At 34.8% G+C, this 27,832-nt stretch overlaps 1 protein-coding gene across 21 annotated transcripts in view; it reads right to left on the bottom strand.

The window, feature by feature from the left end:
* SOX5 (SRY-box transcription factor 5) overlaps positions 1-27,832 on the bottom strand; it is a 908,025-nt gene that overhangs the window by 224,063 nt on the left and 656,130 nt on the right. The window lies entirely within an intron of this gene.

Raw genomic sequence — 27,832 nt, 5'->3', positions numbered from 1 at the left:
TATTGAATGAATGAATGAGTATATGAATTTCTGCCAGACTCTCAGATTCTTCTGCTATAGGATGATTCAAAGTTATTATAATTTGGAAGTCATTCCTGATGTGTAGGAAGACCATTCTTCAAGTTAACTATAATTACAGTATAAAATGACAAATTTGCATTATCCAACTTCCTTATCTCTGATAACATAAAAGAGTTACATTGTGGATATAGGCAGGGCTATAATTGTTATCTCTAATTAAATACATTAAGAGAAAATGTAATCAGAACAGTATCAGCCATATAATTTCCTTGTCCTACACATGATTCTGGACTCACATTTTTCCTAATTTTTGGTGAGTTTAGATTCTTTCTGGATGCATTAATTATGTTAGACTGAGATAACCAATAACCTCAGCATCTGTCTGTCCCCAAATCTGCATGTGTACATACACATGCAAATACACACAAATTTTTTTACTGCACATGCATTTAACATATCTACATGTGCATGTTTTCTGAAGGATCTATAAAACTGTGACAATTATTTGGGTAACTTGACAAAAAATCCTTTAATTCATTTACCGTGGAGTCACATTGTACAAATATTTAACTCAGTTAAATTCAACTATATTTGTAATTCTAAATCTAAATTTAGATTTGTAATTACATCTAAATCTAACACCTATATTCTAAATCTAAAGCTACTTTTGTAATTACATCTAAAGTCAAGTTCATTTGTGAAAAAAACGTAAGTAAAGGAACTAACAATTTAAGTAGGGCAGATGATTCTGTTTGTCACTGCCATCAATGAACTGCACCGAGTTGTCATATGGTGCACATGATTTGAGACTGCCGTTCCCTCAGCTGGTCCCAGTTCCTGTCTGCCTTTCCCAGTTTGAGCACCTCACACTCTTAGAAGTGAGTTTCATGTATAAAGAAACATACATTTCATTCTCTATGAAACTAAAGTCAACAACTCTGTGTAAGGTTCCACCAAAGAAACAGCGATACGCTGCAGAGCTGCGTTGGACTGACCGAGGGATAATGGTGAGATGGTCTCACTGTGGCAAGTTCTGGAGTTCTTTTCCAGTGTGATTATGTTCTTCCCACTGACTTTAGAATCTAAACACAATAAATGTGACACTATTATATTGGTTGTAAATAAAGATTAGTTAAGCATTGAATTTTTACTTTACTATGTACATATAAGTAAGGATGTTATATTTTTCTACTTCCTTTTATTTTCTAAAATTTTGGACATAATATCCCAAATCTTTATAATCTTTTCAAAAATCAACATGGATTAAGAATTGAGAATAGGAACAACTATTGTCCCTATATATTCTGTGCCCACGGTGTGCCCGTGACTATGCTATGCACTGTAGTTACAAAAGGAGCATACTCCCTGACCTGAAATGCTTACAAGTCAGACACATAAATTACCACCGGACCAGGAGCTATGGCAGAGACATGCTCAGGATGCTGTGGATCACAGAATGAGGTAATGTAGCTCAGAGTAGGAAGGCCAAAATGTAAAAAGGAGCACCAAAAAGAAAGAGTATGTTAACTGAGACAAGTTTTGAGAGCTAAAAGAAGTTTTCCATGTGAGGAAAAAGGACAATATCACCCAACAAAGGAAAGCAAATAAAAAAGGGCATGGTAACAAGAGAGACTGATGTGTACTTTGATTGCTTCCAGCATAAGGCAAATGTTTTCCATAATGTGAAACACACAGTAAAACTTCCATAATGAATTTTAATGTTTAACTTTGTGCCCTCAAATATAAGATGGCAATTTTCATAAATCTTCATTTAACAATACCTCACCTCATAAAGGTCTTAATAAATGTTGTTTTGAGAAATACTAATTTTTTCCTCATGACACTTTAGCCACAAGAGCAAGTTCAAGGGTAATCATTGCTAAAAGGAGGGATTACACTCATTACAAAATCATCTGAATCCAATAAAATCACTTGACTTTACTTCTTCTGAATGGTCTAACTCAGACTTCTCTAAGACTTTTGAGACTTGTTACTGAGTGTGTGCCAACAAGTACATTCAAATGACAAAAATAAATGAACAAGTAAGAAAGGAATTTTAATAAATATTAGTACATAAATTCAAAAATAACCAATTATGCTTAGTTTGACAGTTTTTGATTAAATTCATAGACTAATTTGAAGATACCTGTGAATTTAATATGCATACCTATAAATACAGTAATATTCTCTGCTGAAATTATTCTTGGTCCATATGATGAAATTAAAAGTTAAAGGGTTTGACAAAAAGTATATTATGAGTAAAAAAATACTGGCCTAAATTAATTGCATGGGAACTTCTTGTTATTTCAGTTTTCTAGCAATTTTTGATCTCAAACATATGGCTTTGGGAAATTTCCCAAAAATTTCACTTGTTTCTTTACTATATGATCATATATTCATGCATACATGAGTAAAAAAATACTAGCCTAAATTAATTGCATGGGAACATCTTGTTTTTTTCAGTTTTCTAGCAATTTGTTTTATTTCAAACATATGGCTTTGCAAAATTTCCCAAAAGTTTCACTTGTTTCTTTAGGATATGATCATGTATGCACACACACGTATGCACACACATATATGCACACATAAATATATATATATGTGCACACCCACATACTAATGGGGGTTAGAATGAATTTGGCATTTCATGTTTGTTGGATGCCTCAAATGAGCTAGTTGTAATGCTATGGAATTCCCTAGTCTGTAAAATAAACCATATGTATTCTGTTTCCCCATCAAATCCCAGTCTTTTAAACCTAAGTTCCCCTTTGTTTTAACCTTAAGAAGGTAGCGAAGTGGGGTAGGAGTAGGTAGAAGAGGGTATGGTGATGGAAGGAGGCTTGACTTGGGGTGGTGAACACAAAGCACAATACACAGATGAATTATAGAAGTGTACACCTGAAACTTATATAACTTTATTAAATAATGTCACCCCAATAAATTCAATAAAAAAGAAATAACAGAAAAAAAGTTTTCACTGAGAAGTGATGCACTCTACTAACATTTCATTGGCCAAAGCAAGTCACATGGCCACTATTTTTTTTAAAAAGTTATTATTTTCTGTTAGTTTAACAATCATCATGATTCATTATTTAGTTTAACTTAGCCTAAATAAAAGTAGTGTCTGGATTTGGCCTTTAATTTCACTTCAGTTTTCCAAATTCTTTCAACTATGTTGATTTAGGAATACAGAGAAAACACACTCTATAAAGAAAGACTGATTGTGTTCAAAAGAATGAACAGGAGGAAAAATACACATACAAAGAGACAAAAGACAGAGAATAAAACACATTCAAATATGTTTTAAGTTTTACTTTATGTTCAATTTTCTTTGGCTAATATCATTCTTTGTTTTCAATAGTTTACTTGAAACATGTTTTTTGCTTTTTTACTTTTCATCATTTAAAAGTAATTTTTGAATTAAAATTAAACTATGTTTTGCTTTCTCCTTCATGGTCTTTCAGAAAAACGCCAACAGATATGATTTTAACAACCAGGCCTTGTGTGATTTCATGGGTTTTTTTTACTTTCTTGATTTCTGCAGTTATCTATAAGTAACAGTTATCTCTTAGCAGCATTATAACATATAGATTGGAAGGGAGGCAGTTTTTAGTCCTATGGTTAGTTGGCCAGAGCAGAGAGATGGAAAACAACAACAACAAAAGACAAAAACTTTCCATAGTAACAGAAGAGGTTTTCATTAAAAGCACGAAAGACATGAAGTACAGAAAAGTTGATCTACTTATCCTCCTAAGGTAAGAAATCTTACCCTTGGTTCCTAGCCTCTATCCAAAATATGAGCACCACTATCTTTGTCTTCATTTCCCAACCCCAGGGAAAGGTTTAGAATTGACAACAGGAGTGGAGAGCTATAAGTATTTACATTACATCAATATATATTTTTTCAACAATAGTCTAGAATCACACTATTCTATAAAAGGTTTTATCTTGTATCATCTTCAACCAGGTAGACATAAGTTTTATGAGTATATGAGTTTTTCATGCTTTCTCTGAGATTTTAGTAATAAGAAAATATAATTCTCTAATAGAGATACAAAGAAAACCTCAGAATCAAAACATAATGGAAGAAATCCGACATGTAAAATCAGAATGGCTCCTCAGGTCTTTAAGAATTTGACTTAACGTGTTTGAAGTTATTAACATGTCTAACAAAGAATACAACAAAGAAAGGAAGTTCTAGGCATCCAAAAATTGAAGGGAAGGATTGAGGTTGGATGAATATAGGAAAGGTGCAGAAAAGTAGACTCGCTGAAAATGACCAAGGGTCTGGACACATTGTCAGGGCTGTCCCGAGGCAGACATGGAGGGCTACAGTCACAGCCAGCATGAGCCACGCCAGTCCCATTGGTAACTGCCATTACTGTTGTAGTTACATTAGCATGTAACTCTCTCATTCTAATAACATGGTTACCAACACCTGTAAGACAATTATTGGGCTTACCACATGAATCTGCCTAAGGAATGGAAAAAGGTTGTTTTGTCATAGGGGTGTTCAGTATTCTAAACTTTGTAGTAGTTACTTTTTTACTTTAAAACTATACTTTTGCATCTGATTATATAAATTAACTCCTGAGCTTAAAGGAAGTAAATCTACTGCTGAGAGGTGGATCTGCTCTCATTAGCTGGTAAAATCCTACTCATAAGCCTATAAGCTTGTTGATCACTGAGTGAATGAATACTCTCCTGTAAGATATCTTGAAAATCTTCCTTATGAGGGACAAATACCATATGATCTCACCTTTAACTGGAACATAATCAACAAAAGAAAAAAGCAAACAAAATACCACCAGAGACATTGAGGGGGGGAACTGTCTAGCAGTGGCCAGGGGGGAGTGAGGTGGGGACAGTGGGAAGAGGGGATTGCAGGAACTATTATAAAGGACACATGGACAAAATCGGGGGGGATGGTGGGGGTAGGGGAGGGAGGTGGGTTCAGCCAGGGTGGGGGGAGGGAAGGGGAGAAAAGGCATACAACTGTAATTGAATAACAATAAAAAAAAAAACCCAACACACTGCCATCCTTATTAGTTCTCATTTCAAATACCACTTCCCTAGCAGACTTTTCTGACCACTGCATCTAAACTAGCTCATCATCGTCACTGTCTGTTATACTAATTCATTTTCTTCATAGCTCATATTATCTGAAAGAATCTTATCTGTTTCCGTCTATTGGAATATATGTTCCATGATCGTCCATTTTGCTAAACGATATATCTGGTGTCTAAAACAATGTGTAAATCATAAAAACAACTTTGCAATGTCAGTTTAAATGTTGAATACAGGAAAGATAGGGAAACTATGCCTGGTTTCCGTAATTTTAAAAAGTAGTAGTTTGAGGTGGATAATAGGACCTTAGTCACTGCGCAGTCCTGGAGGGTGTGCGTTTGGGGACAGAAGGAGAAATCAAATTATTTTACTTGACAACTTAGAATTGAGCAAAATTTTAAAATATTTTGAGCTTATTACTATTTAGGAATATAGAACACTAGACCTAATTCTGAGGGACTGAGTTGAAATAGTTTGCTTTATTTAGCCAAACATAAATTTAATTTCAAAGACTCTTCTGTCTAAAAGACTGCTTTTGTCTTTGTTCTAGCAAACATAAAATAAAATAAAATAATAATAATAATAATAATAATAAAACACTGCAAGCAAAGGAGCAGAAAGCAAGTCATTAATCCACAGATTAAATAACAAATGAAAATCATGCAGTACAAGTGACACTTATAAATTTTACTTTTGTCTTAATTTCAGAGTAAATTTATTCAAATTTTGTGAAAAATAGATCAGACATTTTGTTATTATTTTGTTGATATGGAACTGACAAGCTCCAGATAAACCACTGAAGTTCATTCCCTCAACATTCAACAAATTCATACAGAGAATCCAGTACCAGACATTGAACAAGCACCTGCAAACTCAGCGACGAACAAGGTGCGCGCTTGTACCTGCTTTCATGGAGTTTATAACCTAGAGGACAGCTGTAAGCTGAACTCCCATGACCCAGTTATTCTAGTCTTCCTAACAACCTGTGTCAACCAGAACGTAATTGCTGAACAATTAACACCTGAAATTTCCAAACGTATATTTAAAATAACCTAACAAAACAAGGAAACGAGGAGTAATGGGAAGAACGTAGGCCAGAGGGTGGAAAAACCTGGTTCCTGCCCCGGCTTTCCAACCAATCATCGGATAGTTATGGGCAAATACATATCCTTGTAGGGCTTTCCTTGGTGAGAGGAAGGATTGCATGACAGAACCTCTAAAGTTCTATCTGGACCTATGAAAGTCTCCCAGATTCATTTGATTAACACATTACATTTATATATAAACAAGAATAAAATGGGGATATGCAGCAAAAGTGGTCTTGTGTGAATAGACAGTCTTCTCTAAAGGTCTGCTAATTACTCAATTTTGAAGAAGACCCGTCTTATCTGCAGTTTCACGTTCCATGGTTTCATTTACTCACAGTTACTGTAGTCGAAAATGGGAAATCCCAGAAATAAATAATTTATAAGTTTTAAATTGCACACTGTTCTGAGTAGCGCGATAAAATCTCACACCTTTCCACTCTGTCCAGCCCGTTATCCAGCAAGTCCACACTGTATACCCTCCTTTTAGTCACTTAGTAACTGTCTGGGTTATCAGATCACCTGTTGCAGTACACAGGGCTTGTGCTCAACTAACCCTTATTTTACTTAGTAATATCCCCAAAGCCCAGGAGTAATGATGCTGGCAGTTTGGCTATGCCAAAGAGAAGCCATAAAGTGCTTCCTTTAAGTGATAAGGTATGCATGTACAGGAAAACAACATAATCCACATATAGGGGACAGTGGTACCCACGGTTTGAGACACTGACTGAGGGTCTTGAAACCTATCTCCTGTGGGTAAGTGAGGACTCCTTACTGCAGTTCTATCTCCATGGCATTAAAAAAAATGTCATCTATTTAATTAAGGCCTTGAACTTCCTCTTTGGAGAAGATCACAACAACTGACAAGTATTTTGATACACGTTTTTCAAAGACACATAAAGCATGATTCACACAAAGGAAACTTTATGAGGCGATGGCTTTCCAAACTGGGAGCTTTTATTGAGAGTTTGGACATCTGACTAGCCGTAGAATTCACCTTTCACTGTTTGAAATTAGTCTTTAGAAGTTGTAAATCAAAATCTACTTTCTAAAATACCTGATTTTTCCATTTCCATCAGTTTGTTGTTATAGGATTAGTATGAATGTTGAACTGGTGTCATTTGTGTTTAAACTAAACATTGAATTATTTGTGGAAAAAATAACAAGTAGATGAATCTTGCAAATTAAATAAAAACATTTCAATAAAAAGTTTAAATCATTATAAATATTAAGTAAATTTTGATGTTTATTTCAAAAGGATTTTTTATCTAATAACTTACTTTCCCTGTAAGAAATTATATGAACGTAATACTTAGCTGAGCAATTTTTTGTTTTGTTTTTGTTTTGTTATTTATCAATTCCAAATACACTCATTACAAACCATGAAAATCACTTACATGGATAATAATGTTAATTACTGCTATGTATTTTTAGAAAGTGTTTATAAAACCCTGGAGTAAAATTATACATATACACACACATAAACACACATCACATACTCACTACTAGAATGCACTGGGAATACTTTTTGGATATAAAGAAAACATGATTCCTTAACTGTAATAAGTTCATATGAAGCTACTTAGTCTCTCCAAAACCAAGAACAGAACTAGAGATGTGTGTGTGTGTTACTAAATTAAAATTTATTTCTTCCATTTTTGTTTGCATTTCCTTTTGTTATTTGGGTCAGAATTGTAAACAGGAAAGCAGATTATGGGGAAATTTTAAATAATGGGGAAAACATGTTACCTAAGCTCCTTTGAATTTAAAATGAGAACAACTTTTCTCATTATCAATCCAGTGCTTTTTATTTTAAAAAGAACCATTGGAATATTATTTTTCTGCTCCTCACTCAATTCTTTCTGCAAGGATAATGAAGTATAATAGTTTACAGATTATAAGAAATCATTGGTTTTTCCCACAACCACTAGGATCAGACCAGAAAGTCATCCTTCCACACCCTTCTGCTCCCAGGTATTTGTCTAGAGTACTGAACAATAAATTCTGTATTCTTGGTCACAGGTTTTAGGCAATAAGTTGAAACTATTTTTTTATAGCTATTTAAATTTAAAGAGAGAAAAAAAACCAGGATACAATTTCCTCCCTGAGTCCCCTGCCAAAGTTATGGAGCTTTGGGTAAATCACAGAACTTCTTTTGGTCTCAGGTGCTAGGATTAGAGGAGTAAAGAATGTACTAGAACCACATAATTTCTAGATATCTTCCTCATGATTTTCAAAATTTAAATAATCATAAAATATTTTAAATCTCAGTACAAAGAATAGACAGAGCTGTATTTATGACATATGAAAGTAAATTATATGGTAAACATACTTACAATTTTGAATATATGGATCAAGAAAAGATGAAATTCTGAAGCACCAATGTTTTCTCTAGTATGAACATGCTATTTTAAGAAGTATCGAGAACTTTTAGCTCACTTTTTCAACTATCAAGTCTTTCTGATTATTTCTAAAAAGCAATTCAGATTTACTGATTACAAAATAGGATCCCAATTTGGCAATTATTTTGAGTTACTATAAAGTAAGAATAAAGGTTTAAAAGATATACTTTTAGTTAATTCTGCCCCAAGAGAAAAAAAAAATTAAGAATTCAAAGTTTCCAAAGACAGACTCAGTTGCCTGTGAGGTCCTTCTTCATTCAAGGTTGTTCAAGTAAGGATTGGCTGATGAAGTAATTATTGATGATGTCGTAAAAGGTCGTCATTTTCTTTGCCTCTAACTAATGCCCACTAATTTTTTGAAGTTGGATTAAGCACAGCCTCCTCCAGAAAGCCCTCTCTGAGGTTTGATTTGGATATCACTGTGTGTGTCTGTACCCTGGCTTTATATTCACAATACAGTTTTAACAAATCCAACACATTAACCACCAGTATCGCAGGCCCAATAAGAAAAGCAGGGCCATGAAGGCCTTATGTTAATCTCCAGGCATTAATCCTTGGATCTTAGAGAGGCTAAAAGGTTCCTGGAGGGAGGAGGGCTGAGCCAGCCAGAGTAGTAAAGGGGCGTTCAGGAGCTTGAAAGGCTGTCTAGTCACCAATAATGAAGAATAATTTTAATATTTACTAATGTGTAGCTGATGAATATCAACTTTGTCTTACTGAAATGTTGGTCAGGATGTGGCATCAAGTATAGACTTTATTTTCCGGTCTCCCACCTAAACAGCAAAGTCCTTGAGAGAAGAGTCTATATTTTCCTATTTTCTTTGTATTCCTAAGATTTAGGACAGTGTCTAACACAAAGTAGGCAATCAGAGCATATTTCTTGGGTGTATCAAATCACATGGATCAACTTAGAGGGTGAACTAAATGGTTTTGACAATTAAAGATTATGTAATTGTATTTTGCAGTACAGTTGTTTACCTTCTGAAAACATCAGGGGTGCAATATAGTGGTCATATGATTTTATAAGGTATTGAATTTAAAGTGGTTTTGAATTCTTAAGAAAAGAAAATACTTTATTAGCAATAAGTTTTAAATAGAGGGCAGTGAGATTCTAAATCTTATTCATCCTAAAAATGTCATTGTAAGGTACTGTTCAGGGAGGTTTTAAACAGGACACAACTGGGAAACGGAAATGACAGAATTAATAGATATTGGGCTTTTTATGCTGAGTCAGCAGAAGCGCATGCAGTACATCACGTCTCCCGAATCCTAGCCCCAAATGTTCTATACTCTATTATACTGAAAGGCAATTTAAAATCTCTTGCCCATATACTCTTTAAAAAGAATTTCACATTTGCTCCGATCCAAGATTTGCACATATGATGAACACGGCCATTTAAAATATATCAGTACCAACCTAATTATTGTCATAATTATATTCCTTACAAGAACACAGTATTGGGTGTTATACTGCATTATTTTGAGAAATAAACCATAATGCCTCCTGTCTTCTAATTAATCAAAGACACTTCAGCTAAGTACAGAAGTACTATGACATCTAGAAATATTACTGCTGTTTTTTGTAAAGTGAGAGTTATAAATCATGGCATTATAGTTCAAGGTTCAACGAACATGTTTATTCCCAACATTAGCAGGGGAAGCATGCGGGAAAAGATAAAATGCTCTTCTTTGAACCTGAGATGCAGCAGAAGTAGTCACAGTCTTCAATAAAAAAGAGGGAAAGTAGTATTCTCACGTAAACACAGTGAGAAGGATAACTGCTCATATATTTATTTTACACTGGCATTCCTGCATTTATTATACTAGGTAAGATTGAATGGTAGGCAAAGTAAGTGCTAACATGTTTTGAAAAAGTTTAAATATTCTATTAAATCTAAGAATTGAAGTTACATGTAGACTTAAACTGCAACCACAAAGGTGAGAAAGTACAGAAAAGGAAAAGATGGATCTTACATAAAATGAATTGAGTGGTCAGGTGACAGAGTAGCATAGATAAACCTAAGGTACTGCCGGCACTTCCTACTCTTCAGAGCTGCAAGAGAGACAGTTTACAGCCTTATGATGTCTATCAGGTAAACACAAATACGGGGCAGAGGTATAAAATAGCTTGTCCTGATGCACAAATCGGAGTGAAGATCTTCCCATGGGTCCTCATTAATGGAACACCCGGTTTGATATAGTGAACTATGCATATCCTTTTAAATTCTTCAATGCAGTCCAATGATATAATGCCAAAGCATAGTTTAATAAAAGCATTGTACATTGTTGTACATGGACTAAGAGTAGAAATGATGAATTTCTGCTTTATTCAGCGATAAAATTTTTAACTTCCAGGTCTGTTTGGACTTAGAATAATCAGATATAAATATTCTATTTTGCAGCTGAGTTTTTTGTAACAATTGAAAAACAGTTCAGATGTTATACAGATTGATAAGAACATGGGATATGGAAACTATTACTCACAGTAATCGGATATATTCTATTTTGCAACTGAGCTTTTGGTAACAATTGAAAACAGTTCAGATGTTATACAGATTGATAAGAACATGGCATATGGAAACTATCACTTAGAGTAATCAGATATATTCTATTTTGCAACTGAGCTTTTGATAACAATTGAAAAACTGTTCAGATGTTGTACAGATTGATAAGAACATGAAATATGGAAATTATATATTACTTAGTAGATAGATTCAATAAGTATTTATTGAGCACATAATGTGTGCCTGGCACCATTTGTTGGAAATGAAGAATAAGAGTTCAAACAAAGGAAAAGATTATGTATTGATCATTGTACTTTTCTGTGTTTATTGTAGCTGAAGAAGTCCCATGTAAGGTAAAAATAAATATATTAAGGGCCACAGAGAATAGTTGTAACCTATCTGTATGGTCTGTCAATGAAATTTTCCTTCAGATAGCAAAACTGTCACATTTAAATAAGAATGTTTTAGAACTTTATAAGATAAATCACAAATCTCTATGGCTGATTAAAAAATATGTCCAAAAAATCTAGTTTTATAAGAAGATACAGGTAAGCTACTTTTGACTCTACTCCTTGCCTGTTTCTCAGATGCCTCTCCTTGGTTCCCAGAAAATTCTGTATGTGTGTCCACAGAGGGTAATTTTTGGTGTCTCCCATCACCCAGATAAGAATAATAACAGTAATTGTCATATCCTATATGCTTGATGACTTGTATAATATATAACATAGAGGGTCCACAAAAAGAAGAAAGGAAGGAAAGAAAAAGAGATGACCAAAGAGATAATTGAATAAATGATGAATCCAAATGTAATCCTGGACTATCCATTTTTCTAATTTAGCTCTAATCATTTTGAAACAAAAAAATTATGGTAACATTTTCAAAGCACATATGATGAACGCTGTCTGTGCTGTCCTTAAGGATACTTTCAGAAAACACTCTGTGATAGATACTATATAATTCTTTCTAAGGGTGACGCATGAGTTTGAGCTTGATAGCGCTGGAATGTTACATTTTATTGAGGCACAGATTTGTTGTTTTTGAAAAGCATGATATGTATCTATATTTCTATGTGTGATTTTTTTTTATTATTTTCCTTCTCACGTATACCTGATAATACCTAGATCAAAAAGATTTGATTTGGTTGTATTCAAACAACAGAAAAAGTGATTTTGCATTCTATTATCTTTTTCTGTGATCTTCTGGTAGACCTTGAAATTGAAGTTGGCATATTTGTAAACATGATTTACCTTCCTAGGTCTTTTGAAAGTTCATTCACTTGGCAGATATATAATCCTAAGAATTCAGTGGTAACATTGTTTATATTAACACAATAGGAAATTAGCCTGTAGAGTTCTAGGTTAACATATTTCTCTGTACTACCGTGAAAGTAATTGGTTCTAACATGATAATTTAAAAATTGAGGCTCTCTTAGTGCATAAGTCAGTTCTTGGAATAGGTTAGTCCAGAAAGCTAAACTACATACCACATTTATAAACCTTACCTGTATTAGTTTTAATTTTGAAACAGCCAGCCAGACAAAATCTATTTTGAAGTGAACATGTAAGAAGGTTGTTTGAATGGATAGACAAACACTCCTATCCCCTTATAAGTAAACTACAGGAAAAGCTAGCTTGTTTTGAAAGCTTTCCAAGGAGTAGTGATATATTTGCAGTGATTCATTCACTCATTCTGGGCTTCCGTAATCAATAGCATGTGGGCAAGGGACAGTTTAAATCTCTCTGGCTCATGTAGGTATTTAACCTGTGACTTTGCCCCTGTGCACATGATGCTTTCATTTAGAAAATGATGTAAAAAAGAAATATTGTATTCTCCTTTAAGAACAGGCCAAAGGCAGAATGTGTAAAAATCAACAAATGGTTCCCCTCCCCCTCGTATCACATTTGCTAGAAAGGATGTCTTCTGTTATATCATTTCAGAGGATAATGCCAGTAAGAATAGGGAAAAGCACATGTTCTTTGGATATTGTTGGAAATAGGTAAGGTATTACTATTGTTGGACTTAAAAAACATGTTAATAAGACAACTATGTAAACAAATAATATTTAATCTGTGTGTTAGAACATCAAATATAAAAATTTCATTCCTATAGAATGTATTTATAAGTTTGGGTTCAATATGAGAATTGTTGTAACCATAAAATTAGTAATAGAACATTTGCTTTAACTTTCCCAGTTTATATGTTTTACTTATTCTCCAGAAAATATTATTTTTCTTCATTTAAATAATTATCTCTGTGTTTCTGAGTTTGATTATTTCATAATGACAACTTAAGTGTACTGATTTGCAAATTGTACATAAGCATCTCTTAAATCTGGATAAGTTTTCAAGAAAAGAATAGCATTAGATTATCTCTGTGTTGTTTAGTTCTTTTTCTAGGGGTTTGTTCTGTTCTTTTGCTTGGTCTTTATTTCTTTGTGTCCTCAATTTGGCAGCCTCCCTGTGTCTGTTTTTGTGTATTAGGTAGAGCTGCTTTGACTCCCTGTCTTAGAAAACACATTTGTAAATTATGTGGGGCAGAGCCTTAGGTAATCACCAGGGCCCGGCAACCTTCTTCACTGCTTTGTGGATCTGTGTGGAGGGAGGGCTCAGAGAGGGGACAATGCCACAGCCTAGTTTCTGGAGGTATGCCCAGCACTTGTCCCCTTTCCAGTCACTTCACCCACTTCCTGTAAGCAACTGGCACCCTTCCAGCTGTTGCCCTGGTGGTGAATCCCAATAACCAACCTATTGGATGCAGAGTTCAAAACACTGGTGATGAGGATGCCCAAAGAACTCACTAAGTACAGCAAAAACATAAGGGAAGTAATGAAGATTACACTAAGTGGAATAAATAAAAATTTATAGAGAACCAACAGTAGAGAGGATGAAGCCAAGAATCACATCAACAATTTGGAACACAAGCAAGGAAAAAACATTCAATGGGAAAAGGAGGAAGAAAAAGGAATTAAAAAAAAAACGAGGATAGGTTTAGGAACCTCTGGGATATCTCCAAATGTGCCAACATTTAAATTATAGGGGTGCCAAAAGAAGAAGAGGAAAAACAAGAAAATGAAAATTTATTTGAAAAAATAATGAAAGAAAATTTCCCTGATTTGGTGAAGAAAATGGACATACAAGTCCAGGAAGCACAGAGAGTCCCAAACAAGTTGGACCCAAAGAGGACCACACCAAGACACATCATAATTAAAATGCCAAAGGTTAAAGATAAAGAAAGAATCTCAAAAAGCAACAAGAGAAAAGAAGATGGTTACCTACAAAGGAGTTCCCATAAGACTACTAGCTGATCTCTCAAGAGAAACTTTGTAGGCAAAAAACATTCAAAGTGATGAAAAGCAAAGACCTACAACCAAGATTACTCTATCCAGCAAAGCTATCATTTAGAATGGAAGGACGGATAAAGTGCTTCCAGACAAAGTAAAGCTGAAGGAGTTTATCATCACCAAACCATTATTACATGAAATGTTAAAGGGACTTAAGAAAAAGAAGAAGATCAAAATTATGAACATTAAAAAGGCAACACAACTATCAACAACTGAATCTAAAAAAAAAAAAACAAACTAAGCGAACAACCAGACCAGGAAGAGAAACATAGACATGGAGATCACATGGAGGGTTATCAGTGGGGACAGGGAGGGGAGAATGGTGGAGAAGGTATAGGGAATAAGAAGCATAAACGATAGGTGCAAAATAGAGAGGAGGATGTCAAGAATAGTATAGAAAATGGGAAGCCAAAGAAATTATATGCATGATCCATGGACATGAACTAAGCGGGGAATGCTGGAGGGTAGGGGGTTACTGGGCAGAGAGGGGCAAAGGGGAAAAATTAGGACAACTGTAATAGCATAATCAATAAAATATATTTAAAAAATAAAAATAGCATCAGAAAACTAAAGATTACATCAAGACCTAGATGTGGTGCATACAATAAATGACTCAATAACAATTTGTTATATTACACTTAGTTCTCCTCTTCCTCTTTGAACTCTTCTGACTCTTCTTTCAATGTCTGCCCATCCCTTACCTTCTCTGTCTCTCTGTCTCTCTCTCACACACACATAAACACATACACATGTGTTTATGTGTGTGTGCTTTATATGCTTTATAAATATATGCTTTATTGGGGAGAGACATTGATTTTGAGAGTATTACATCTGCAGTGATTAATGAGCTGGATATTGACAGCTATTCTGAGTACAAAACGATAACTATATTCTGTGGAAACTTTATTGCAATTTCTGTATCCACAATCTGTGTTCTTGTGATGTCCATCAAAAACTAAAGTTTGGATCAATTAGACTGCAAATTCAGTCAATTAAAAATATCTTCTAGATGGTCTGCATTGTGAAGACTGGCCACACTTAGAGCAGTTTGTTTAGATGCATTACTGGGGCTCAGTCATTGGTTCTTCGCATGTGGCACAGATTAACTGAAATACTGATGCTCCCACAGTTTGAACTAGTTTCAACTGTGTCTCGAGACAAGAGAGACTTCAGCAAAAATTAGTAGAGGATAATGGGGTGAAATTATCCCATAGCTCTTTATGGTTTTAACTCCCCCTAATCAGAAAAGATTTTAAAATTGTATTTATAAATTTGGATTTTTATGTGTGAAAATTATAATATGTAAAATGGGCCATTATAGAGAAAATCACTGAAACCTTAATTAAGGTTTTTGAAATTCAAACCCAATTATCAAGGAAAAAATTTCAAAGGCAAAACATATGAAAAAAACTTGAAACTTTCCTCTTGTGTGACTTTCACCTAGGGATTTTAGAACTACCATTAAAATAGCAATAATTTTCCCCTAACTGCAAATATCCCTTTTATGAAAATAAGTAGATATCTATTTGCATACTCTTTTCATCACTGCAAGAATTCTTGATAGAATACCTATGAATCATAAGTAACTCCAAGTTTTAAAGTAAAAGAACAAGCAAACAGAAAAACCTGGTAGTTACTACATAAGCCATTATTCAACAGGCATTTATGAAGCACCTTGTGTGCGCTATGCACCCTGGTCAGCCCTCTCCTCCTAGGCCCCCGGGTGAGGGGTGAGAGGCAGACTAAAATCAGCACTTAGCCTAAAGTAGCTTATAAGAAAAATAACCTTGAAAAATGTTGTGTTTGCCCGGAAGGTACAATATGCATTTTTGTGTTACTCACCCCTAAAGAGTAACTTCTAAGCCCGTGAATATTTAAGAACTAACTAAATTAGACTAAAGGAGAAATACACAGAATGCCTATATAAACATGAAAGCCATTATGTACTTAGGAAAGCCATCAAATCCCTAACCTAAGGTTGGAAAGAGGATACAGGGTTCTAAAAGACTCCTACCTTTCTGCAGAATTTACTCCATTGCTTGAGGTATGTGTAGGGTAGGCAACACAATATGTGAGGATTAAGCATAATAATGGTGAAGAGGTAGGCAGTCAAGTTCTGAATTTAGTATTACATTAATTAAATGTGTTTGTGTTACAACTATGGGGTATAGCAAGGAGCATCTGCCTTCAGAGCTGCATCCTGAGAGGCGCCCAGGGAGCAAAAGTTTAGGAGACTGTCACTCTGAGTCCTGCACTTGTAGACTCTCATTTGCAAGACACAGAGCGAATGCCTTCTTACATATTGTGGTCAAGGACTAACCTTTTATATCAACCATCCCGAGAGACTGAATGCTTCTCCAGGTTTCTTCCTTTTACAGGGTATGGTGACTGTGGCCATTTGTTTTGTTAAAGATAAACCTATAAAGATGCATGCACTTTTTGTATAATCCTTCATTGAAATGATTCCCATAAAATGAATTAACCAGTATTTCATTGAAACTACATAGGAAGCATATTGAAAAAGCTTTATCAAGGGATAACCCTCTATTTTAATGGACTCATATATAATATGAAAGAATTTACTGATATTCTCTTTTAATTGGTGTGCTATTCCTACTAGTTTATTTTTGGAATGTAAAAATAAATATTATACACATATTTACCTACATATATATTTATATAGGTAGACTTGTAATTCTGGTTCTCTCTAAAATCTTAACTCCTTTAAGCAAATTCTTCTTACTATGAGATTTTTCAAAAATCCAATCACACTGCTGATATCAGAATGCTTTTCACAAGTCCTGTTGTCTGACAATCACAGATAGGAGGTGTGTATCGCTGTCTCCCTCTCATGGGTTAAATGAGATGCCATAAGAAAAATGTTATGGCCAATCTTCATTTTCCCCTGGGAGGTGGACAGGATGAGGCTTTATTTGTTTTAGCATTCCCTGCAACAGACAGTATATCTGTCATGTAGTAGTCATTTAATAAACATGAGAAAAGCACAGCATAATTTTTACTGGGAATATTTTGTGTTTGTAAAAAGCTTAAAAACAATATTACTGAAAAATATATAAATATATGTATTTAGTCTTTTTCATCAAAGTATGGCTGCTATATATATATGGTCATATCTTTAGCTGACAACATGGCAGACTGATTTGGAACTAATTTATTTAGGTCTATGAGAGTATTTCATTTTTATAGTTTTTGCATTAAAATAATTGTTAGTCAAATAAAAGGTAGATTCTCTTATAAATGCTCATCATCTCTTATGGTAGTTTTAAAAAATTTAATGTACTATTTAACTTCTGTTAGAAAGATGATTTCTAACAATCCAGCTTATGTATTCAAATATAAAATAACATTTCTAACAAATACACAATAAGAGAATCTCAAAAGGAGACTGTAATACTACTGAGTATCAGGTGCCACCATCCCTATGTTTAAAGTTGTATTAGCAGACTTGATCAGAATTGTTTGCGATGCAGTGCCCTAAATGGTTGACTTCAAAAGATTATCTAAAGGTGAGTACTTAGCGTTTGACCTCTAGAACAGAGTAATACTTTGAATTTTCCGAAAAATGGGAGGAATCAGTTCAAATGGCACTAAAAATAGTGTTGGAAAAAAAGATTCACAAGGGTGAATCTCTTACCATTGATTTTTTTTTGATGGGGGGACTACTATAAAATTTTCAAAGAACAGAGTGTTCATAAAAACTGCTAGCAAGAGATATTCTAGAGACTTATTCTGTTTAGTACAGAAAAGTTACATTATGACTTTAAATATAATTTCCCCCTTTCCTTACCACAAATATGCTGCTCAAATTGTACCTTTTGGGACTACTTCTGGATACCTTTTTAATAGAGTTAACACAAGCTCGTTAAGTCCTGCCTTGTGGCTCACTTGAGGATCAGATGAGAGCCAAATGGGAGGGTGGTTTTTGTGATGTGGGGTAAGCATGTACGTGTGAGTGTGTGCTCGTGTGTATGTGCCCATTAACTGTTCAAATAATCCAGGAAAACAGAAAAAATGCTGAATGGAAGTTTTGTGGGTAGGACTAGCCATGGAACAGAGCCTTAGCTGTGCATTATTAGTTAGTGAATTTCCAAAGATTGCTGCCACACAGTGAAGCTACAGTTTACAGAAGGCCGCCCCTAGCAAGGAACGTGTGTTTGTGTGCAGGTGTGTGGGTGCACAGGCAAAATATAAAATAGTTTGTAACATCTCTATTGATCACCATTTTCTCTTCCTGGAAACAATCTTAAAAGAAAATGGAGCTTTCTAGTATTTAAATGACTGGGTAGTATTTAACTAATAAACTAAGAAATCGTCTGGAGTCTGGACGACAACGTCTAGAAAGGGTATAATTTTGGAGTCTGAACCTGCCTGATATGTGGCTCTCATTCAGCCACATGAAAGGGAGTGTGGCAAACCCCTAACTGTTACCTGTCTATACCCAATCATCCACCATGTCCTTTTCAGTACAACTCAGTTATGATGAATATTTTCACACTACAATGAATGCTTGGTGTTTGCAACTCAAATTATACACTGCCATTTCATTCAAAGTTCTTTTGCCTAAAGTCTTGCCTGGCAGCTAAATTCTTTCTTTCTTACAAGTGTAGAGTGTAATGCAACATTGAACAAAACCCTGCAAAACCCAGTAAGATAGCAGTGGTCAATGGAGAAAAGCGGGGAAAGCAAATGCACCATTATTCTAAAGATGTTTAAATATCCCTGGAGGAAAACATTCAGGGGAAGGGTAAAAGAAAACTATATGTTAATGAGTAGTCAGAATTTTATAAGTTACCAGGAGTCAAAGGGCACATTTTTTATAATGGAGTTGCATAGCTAATGCTAAAAAATCATATCAAGCAGTTTAATGAAAGTAAAAGTTGGAGAACAGGCAGGCAAAAAATATGAGTTATCACTGGTGGTGGGATTTTCATATTCCAATGGGCCTTCCTAGGAACTAAATAGGAGGGATTAAGTCTGGATTAAACTCTCAAACTGCGTTTAGCTCCTAAACTGGATCTCCTAAATGAAGACCAATTGTTCCTAATTGCAAAATGATAGGGTTTTACAATTCCAATGCATGAAAGAGCTAACTGAAAACTACCTACAGAGATCAGCAATACAGTAATTTCCATTCCAATTTAGTGTGTGTACTCATTCTTACACAGTATTATATGTGTACGTATTGAAACATGTTCTACACTGCAGAAAGCTTTAAAGTAAAATATATTTATAAATAGATGAGAGGTGGAGCTAATCTTAATGTGCTTCCTGATCTTGTGTCCCTACTATAGATACTTTTATTTGAAGAGAAATTAGTAACTGTATGTTACACATCTTAAAAAAGCAAAACACGAATCTAAGTTGAATGTAAAATCTGAAAAATAATACAGCTTCAAAGTGGTCTTAATCATCGCCAGATGCTTAATGAGTTTAAATCCTATTACTGGAATGGATTCCTGATGCCCTTCTGTTCTTTTGGTACCTTATTTGTTCGAACTCTTTTAAAATGAAAGCATCTTATTATTTTATAGACTAGGTATTGGTATGATCAGAATAATAGAGAATATTCTCTTTAACAATACTTTGGGCAGTTGTTCAGAAATCTGCTTTTAAAGTATTGAGAATATAGACAACTGTATGTTGGTCATAAACATGCAATAATGCAATAATACATACATGCAATATAATACAGGCAAAGAGCAAAACCCTCAGCAATTCTAGCTAAGGGTCAAGTTTGGTAAAGCAACTGAAGGAATAATCCAGAATAAAAATCTGCCCAGAGAAGATTTCTGTACGAGAATGTTATATGTGAGTTGTCCCTGAGTGGACATCAGCTAACTCCTAAACTCTTTATTCCACCAGGTAAGCTTAGTCATTCTCAACTAATATTTTGTTGTCTATTTTATAAAGTGTACAATAAGGAAAACCTTTTCAGTATCATTTATCTGAACAAAGTCCATCAAACAGAAAATCACAGTCAGTGTTCTAAAGTCAGGATTAAGGAGGCTGCATTTTATAACTGTGCTCATTTTTGCTTGACACACTATGTAAAGCTTAACAACCTATCTTTTACCTATGATGATTTAAATGTGTACACAATATATTTCACAACAGGTAATAAACTACATAAATTTTCAATAATGTAATTTCAATGCCAATCTTCTAAAGGTACTGAATGCAAATCTAAACTTTTTAAAATAACAGTGCACTTGACTGTTATTTGAACTTTTCTAAAGGGCTGAAATATTCTTCCGGTGAGATCTAAATTGTCAGTGAGAATAATGGAAGATGCCGTGATACTTTCTTTTTTGATTTAATCTTTATTGTATTTTTTCCATTACCATTTAGTCCCCTTAACTTCCCCCCAGCAGTCCCCACACTGTTGTCCATGTCCAAGTCATTTTTCTAGTATCAAACACTGATAAGACTTTAATGAAATTGCATCAACCCAGGGCCCAAACATACTAAGAATTCCAGAAATAGTTGTTAATATATGAATAAGCCATTGTCATGTGATGAACCAAAGGAATGAACATAATGAGAAAGAAGTGCTTTAAATATACACATTAATGAAAAGGAAGATATGGCAATACTTCAACATTGGGACAAAATTATATAATGTTTAGCTGTCACTTTTCTTTATAAAACAAAAGTTCTGTATACAAAATATTTAAGGGGTTAAGTACCTATAGCACTGATGCACTAATAGAAAGAGAGAGCAGAAAATGTGATTCCTACGGTTTTCCTTTTATACCTGTCATGGCAAATGTTCCTGTAATGTGCTGCGTGGGGAGAGAGAGCACTGCAGCTGCTCAGACGGCAAACTGCACCTACGGTAGCGTCAGGAAACGAACCCACGTTCTCCTTAGAGATTTCTCTGCGAGTATCTCACACAGCCTTTACAACTGTTTCCTCACCTGTACAATTGGGATGATCTTACCTGACAGAGTTGTAAAGTTAACTAAGTAATGTAAAGCTTTTTGTTATCTGGAGAACTTGTTAAAGTGCAGACGTATTAAAAAACACTCTGGTCATTACAAAGCAATCGGTAGGGCACAGGGCCACACTTTAAGAAATATCCCTCTAGGAAATTGCCATCTTTGCTGCATCCCATTACTGTTTGGGCTTATATCTCCAAAAGGCAATGAGAAGCCTTACCAGCAACAGGGTGTCTGGTTACCCAATTTTTTCTTGGTTTCCAGGGGCAATTTTACAGCACCCACACCTAGTGACAGTATATCAGCAAAACACAGTGGGGATATATTATTACCAGAAATAATATAGCTGAGGACCTGTTGTAATTGTAAAGTAGTGGTCCACAAGAAGAAAAGGGAAGAGAGAGGCAGAAAAGAAGACAACGAAGCAGAAGACGAAAAGGAGGAGGAAAAGAGAACATGGAGAAGATGAATAGGATATAAGAAGATAGGGCGCAATTATAAGGTCTTCCCGTAATCTTCCAAACCCAGATCGCCTAGAGAATATTTTTGGAGGTGGTTTTCAACAGACAATGGTCATTCAATCACAATCAAAATCTAGCTTATTCAATGGGTTATATATTATACTAAAGCTCAAGAGAATGAGCCCAAATCCATTTTTTAGTTTTTTCTCTTTTTTTCTTTGTTTGCTCAATCCTTCCACCCTCTACCCAGTTCCCCCAATCAACAGCTGCCAGCCTGCTCTCTATGTCTGTCACTATTTTGCTTGCTACTTATTTTTGTTCATTAAGTTGCCCAAATCTCTACCTGAGTAATTCCTTTAAAAATACATCTTTTGTTGGTGAAACTAAAAATCCACTTGATATAGTCAAATAGTAGGCCATAATATCTCATATATTTTATATAGAATATTTTACTTTTTAGCAAAGTATGAATTCTTATGCCTAGTATTTTCTCTATATGTTTTAACATTATTAATGTTACAAAAATTTGTTTACACATAGTTTTTCAGTTGGTTACTATTACATTCATTAAATTACTGTGATACTTGTATTCCACTCCTACTGCTGAGTTCAGATGTCAATGGTAATTTTGCTTTCACTTGCCTTAAAAAATTTATAGTTGAGAGAAACAAACCAGGTATTTCACTTTGTTTATTTTTATTAAATTTATTGGGGTGACATAGGTTAATAAAATTATACAGGGTTCAGGTGTACAGTTCTATAATCCGCCATCTGTACATTGTATTGTGTGTTCAGCACTCTAAGTCGAGTGCCCTCCCCTCACCATTCACCCCCAGTTATCTTCTTCTCTCTCCCCTCCTCCCCCGCCCCCCCAGTAAGCACCATGCTGTTGTTTGTGTCTATGAGTTGGGTTTTGTTCTTTCGGTTGTTGTTTTTTACTTTATTTTTTCACTTTTTTCACCCAGACCCACAGGTATTTTAGTTCATTTCACCATCCTTCATACCCTAGGAATCCTATGGAAAAAAAGATGGGTCTTCAGAATCCACTTTTTAAGCCCTCTTTCAGGATATACATCCTACAATGCTATAGTTCAAAATATTAGAAATGGATCAAACTTCAGGGGACAATTTATTCTCTTCTTACTCGAATTTTCAACACATGAGACCTGAGAGTTTTATATATAAAGTAGCCAGTCTATGGATATACACAATGCGACTCAGGTTACAAATACTAGTCATTCAGATTCTTCATACATTTCCTAATTCTAGAGTCCTACATCTCAAAATGTAACACATTTATAACACACGGTTTACTCATGAAAATCAGAATAGTTTGGTTGTGTGATTTTTCTTTCTACTCAAGTGTAAAATCTTCCCACAAAGTCCACCTTCCACTTTATGTCTTCCCAGGTATAGGGGGGATATAAGTGGCAACTGTAATTGTTTGTGAAATTTGTGTTTCAACAATATACTTTAATGCTATCCACATAAATATTCCCCGTGGGCTTGTACACCTTTTTAGTTGAAAGTGGAAATGCCCCCCAAACAATTATTTATCCTAACTGCTATTCACATAACTTATCATTCCACTGCTTTCCTTCTTATGTACTTAATCTTTTGTAAGCTGACTTCTGACCAGGTCAGTAACTATTTGCTTCTAAACTACATTAGCGAATATTTGCTAACAACTTCCACTCCAGCCACTCTTCTCCAACATTCTTAAAACTACATAATTAACTAGATGGTAGGAATCTTTTCCCAATGTATATTTATATCAAATTATCAAAATGTATGTACACTTTCAATATTTTTTCCATTTTATTGACAATTATACCTCAATACAGCTGGAAGGAAAGAATATACAAAAACCTCTATTTAGACATAATTGAAATTGTTCTTTCCCTGTTTTTCTCTCTCATTATTTATTCCCTGGTACCTTTCCTCTGAGTGTGCTACAACTAGGTGTCCCACAAGATTCCACCATTCCTGTCTCCTCTAAATTCACTGTTAAAATCTCTCCCACTCATGCATTTAATTATCATTACTATGTGAATGATTCACAAATTCTAATGCCCTTTCCTGACATCTTTCAACATCTCCATATGGCCCAAGGGTCACTCAAAAATACTATTGCAAAGTGAGGGCTTATCTGTCTCAACAAAAAATCAGGTCCTACTCCTGAGTCATCTGCCTCCTTTACTGGCACTTTCATATCACCAATCACTTTGTATCGCTAACTTCTCTCTTCATTTTCACCTTCACATACAATCTGCCACCAAGTGCCATTAAGTTTTACCCTTCAATATATTTCTGAAATTTTTGTTCCACTCTCTATCCCTAAAGTCCAAAACTTTGTTAACTAATTCTATCACAGAGCCCTCTGACAGCTTCCTGACAAATGTCCCAACCTTTAGTCCATCATTCTTTCATCAAATACTTAATACTACCAAATATGTTTAGTGTGAAAACACAAAAATGAAATGAAATAGTCCCTGCTCTCGAGACAGGAAAAATCTCCCAGAGAAAGAGATTATGAAGTATTGTGACTAAGTGCTATGAGGTATAAAAGGTAAATCTCATGTAAGCATAAAAAATGAGCACAAAGCTTGCATTTCTAACCTGCCTGATGAGAGATTAGAAAATCCTTCTTAGAAGAGGTACTGTATAGCCGAGTTTGAAAGGACTTAAACACATTACCCCAGAAAGTGAGGAGTTAAAAGCTTTCAAAAAGATGGTACAGTATTAATAGTATCTTCTCAGTATGAAAAGCTATAATAAGGTCACAAAACCTCAGATGTGAATGTCTGTTCAGACACAGCTGCAGGTACAGGGAGACAAAGAGTGCCATGGTTTCAGTTTTGCTTATTTAAATTTTATCCATTTAGGGAATGATTATATTATTAGCAATCCAACATTTCCTCATTAATCCCCTTATTCAATAAACAATAATTAGGCAAATATGATTTATTAAGCCATGCTCTTTAGTAAAAAACAAACTTCCTGGCCTCAAGGTACTTCAAATTTAATGGCGGAAATGAATTATTCCGAAGATTATAGTAAAAATCAAATTCCGTGAAGAAATAACAAAATCAAGGGTAGATGCAGCATATAAACATGGGGTTAACTAGTCACAGTATCTGCAACACCTCTCACCTAAAATCCCATTAAAATGGAACATAAATCCATACACATTGATCTGTATCAGCTTATCCGTGGTGCTACTGTTTGACTATTGTTAGCCAAAGAAACGCAAGCAAGTGTGTAAGCAGGAATGATCAATGATGAAAATAGGTTTTGAGAAGATAACTCTCATCAGACCACTCCCCTGAGGGAAAGTAATCAAAAGCTTTTTCAATGATTAACTTACAGAAAGTTTCAACTCCTTTTAGGGCTTCTCAAAACTGACCCTAAACAACATTTGGAACCTAATTTGTTTTCCTTTTCTCAATTTATTTGCCCTATGTTCCCCCAAAGTAAGTTGCTTATTTATTACCCCTGATAATACCTGACTCATTTTAATCTCTATGCTTTTAATTAAACTATTAAGCTTTTCATGCCCACTGGACTTCACTCAGAGAACTCTGAGTATCCTCTTTCGTCTCTGCCTTTCGTATGTTGCCATCTTCAATGACATCACTCCATCATGAAATAATCCACTTTTTTCCATCAAGATCTGTGCCTTTTTTATAGAATTTTATCATTTCTTGGTGTCTGCCTTTTTCTCTATCTACCTATTGTTGCATACAGCTATTGACATACTTGGGAAAAAGTCTTCAACACGAGAATTCAATTCATATGCAGAGGTTGGTGCAGTCCTTGTTATGTTGTGTGTCAGAGAACTTTGTAAGCCTAGGTGTTTGAAAAAATGATCTGTGGAATGAATGAGCGAGTGAATTAACTCATTCATTACCTAAAAAATTCACATTAACTGCTCATCGTAATATTTGAAGCTGTGATAAATAATGTAGCAAAAGAGGTAAAAAACTAATTTTGCAAGAGATATATCAGAGGTGAAATCTTGGTTTTACAAACTTTTCATTCAATTTGTTTGGCCCATGTAGACATGTTTCCCTATAGAGAGAGTGCATGTTACCTGAAAAAAAACGTATGTTCAATAAATGTTATCTACAATTATTAAAAGGTAGCATCATCAAGGTTAGTACAATCTTTCAAGCTAATCAAAATTAGTTTATAATTTTTTTTCTGTTTCTACTTCCTACCATTAAATGATAAAGAGAACAATGCTTCTGCATTTTATACAACCTGAACACGATGTGTTAGGAATCTGATAAACAAGCATCAGACTGGTCTATACAAATACACACAGCCAAACAAGGTCATTCCGAACTCGGTGAAGATTATCATCGAAGTGCAAGTTTTAGCGACCTGCAAATTTTTTATATACTGCTATCACTTCCTCTTAAAAGCCTTGAAATTTAATATTTGACTGAATAACTTACTGTATGTACAGTTCCATTTTAATATTGGATTAGACAATGTATGCTGTGGAAAGCATTTGCTTAACACTCTTCCAAGGATACTGCAGATACAAATAGAATGCATTACTGTAATACATTCTCGAATTTATGAAACTGGCAATGTTTTAAGGTTTACACAATCAATTTTATGAGTAATTTCATTTTTTTCTGGCAAAATGAAAATGAAAGAAAAGGCCAGTGGTAATCCTCTCAATTCTTTTTCTGCTTTGACTTATGCCTTACAGAGCCTAGGAACAGGAAGAATCTTTCACTTCCCCTCTCAGGGTTTTTCTTTCTTCCATTAACCTTCCATACTTCAATGAAAAATCAGTCCTCCACACTTAGACCTAACGTTTCGCAGCACAGCTCCTGAGAATGCCATGAAAAGCACAAGGCAGAAGTACAGAAAACACCTCTGTCTCCCGCAGGAAAGGTCAACCAGCATGCACCCGCGTCTTATCCTGCCCAGTCATGAGCACTCACATTGGAGGACGGGCTTGGACTACAACACTCGGCTCCTCCTAGGTGGCGGGGACATGTTTAACTCTCACATAAATACAAAGAGGTTAGCTTGAGTCAGTTTTACTTAAACATTTCTTTTGATCTTTGGTTTAAAACATTGGAATCAATGTAAAATATAAACGAAAAACTGAGGTGCTATTACAATGGAAAAATTATCCTTGTTCTATTGAAAACAGAAAGAAAGAAAGAAAGAAAGAAAAAGAAAGAAGGAAAGAAAGAAACTTTTCCTATAGTAAGAATAGTGGTATGAAGGGGAAAAGACAGGATTTGCAATAATTTCTGGCTTTGTTTTTTTAAACAATAAGAGGTTTTTTTTTACAAAATAGTCACAGTCTCAGTCACAATGGGATACAAGTTCCAAAAAGAAAGAAAAGAAAAACATGAACTCCCTATACAGCCTTTCCCGTTACAAGATACATACTTTCTTCAAGCCCACAATACACCAGGACCTGCATCTTTGAGCAACAAGACAGCTTTCAGGGACACACAGCATTTTATTATACGGTTTTCGTTTCTACTTTGCAACCTTCTCATTTTTCTTTCAGAATAATTTCCTAATTTTTCTCCGCTTATAGTATCTATTCAGGGTCCTTAGGTCAACTTTTGGATGCCCATGTTTGCCACTGAAAAATCTGTTTAGATGGAGTGGCCTATATCAATGCTTCTATAAAATCAGAAATATACTATCCTCTTTTATATGCCAGTATTTATCTTTATATAGCAATCCAAACTCACACTATGATTAAATAAGTTCATAGCAATTTATGAAGGGTCAACTGGCCCATCATTTGTGTACTTTTAAGAATGCTATGGGCTGAATTGTGTCCACACAAAAGTTATGTTGGCATCCTAAGCCCTAACGCCTGTGAATCAAACCTTATTTGTAAAGACTTATCCCAAAGTCTTTGCAGATTTGAGTTAAGGTGAGAATATTATGGGGGGGGATAATTCAATATCACTGGGGTCTTTATAAGAAGATGCATGTAAGCACAC

Source organism: Desmodus rotundus, chromosome 3, assembly GCF_022682495.2.
Source record: "Desmodus rotundus isolate HL8 chromosome 3, HLdesRot8A.1, whole genome shotgun sequence".
NCBI lineage: Eukaryota > Metazoa > Chordata > Mammalia > Chiroptera > Phyllostomidae > Desmodus > Desmodus rotundus.
The sequence above is the reverse complement of the archived record's forward strand: the minus strand, read 5'-3'. Positions and strand labels throughout refer to the sequence as shown.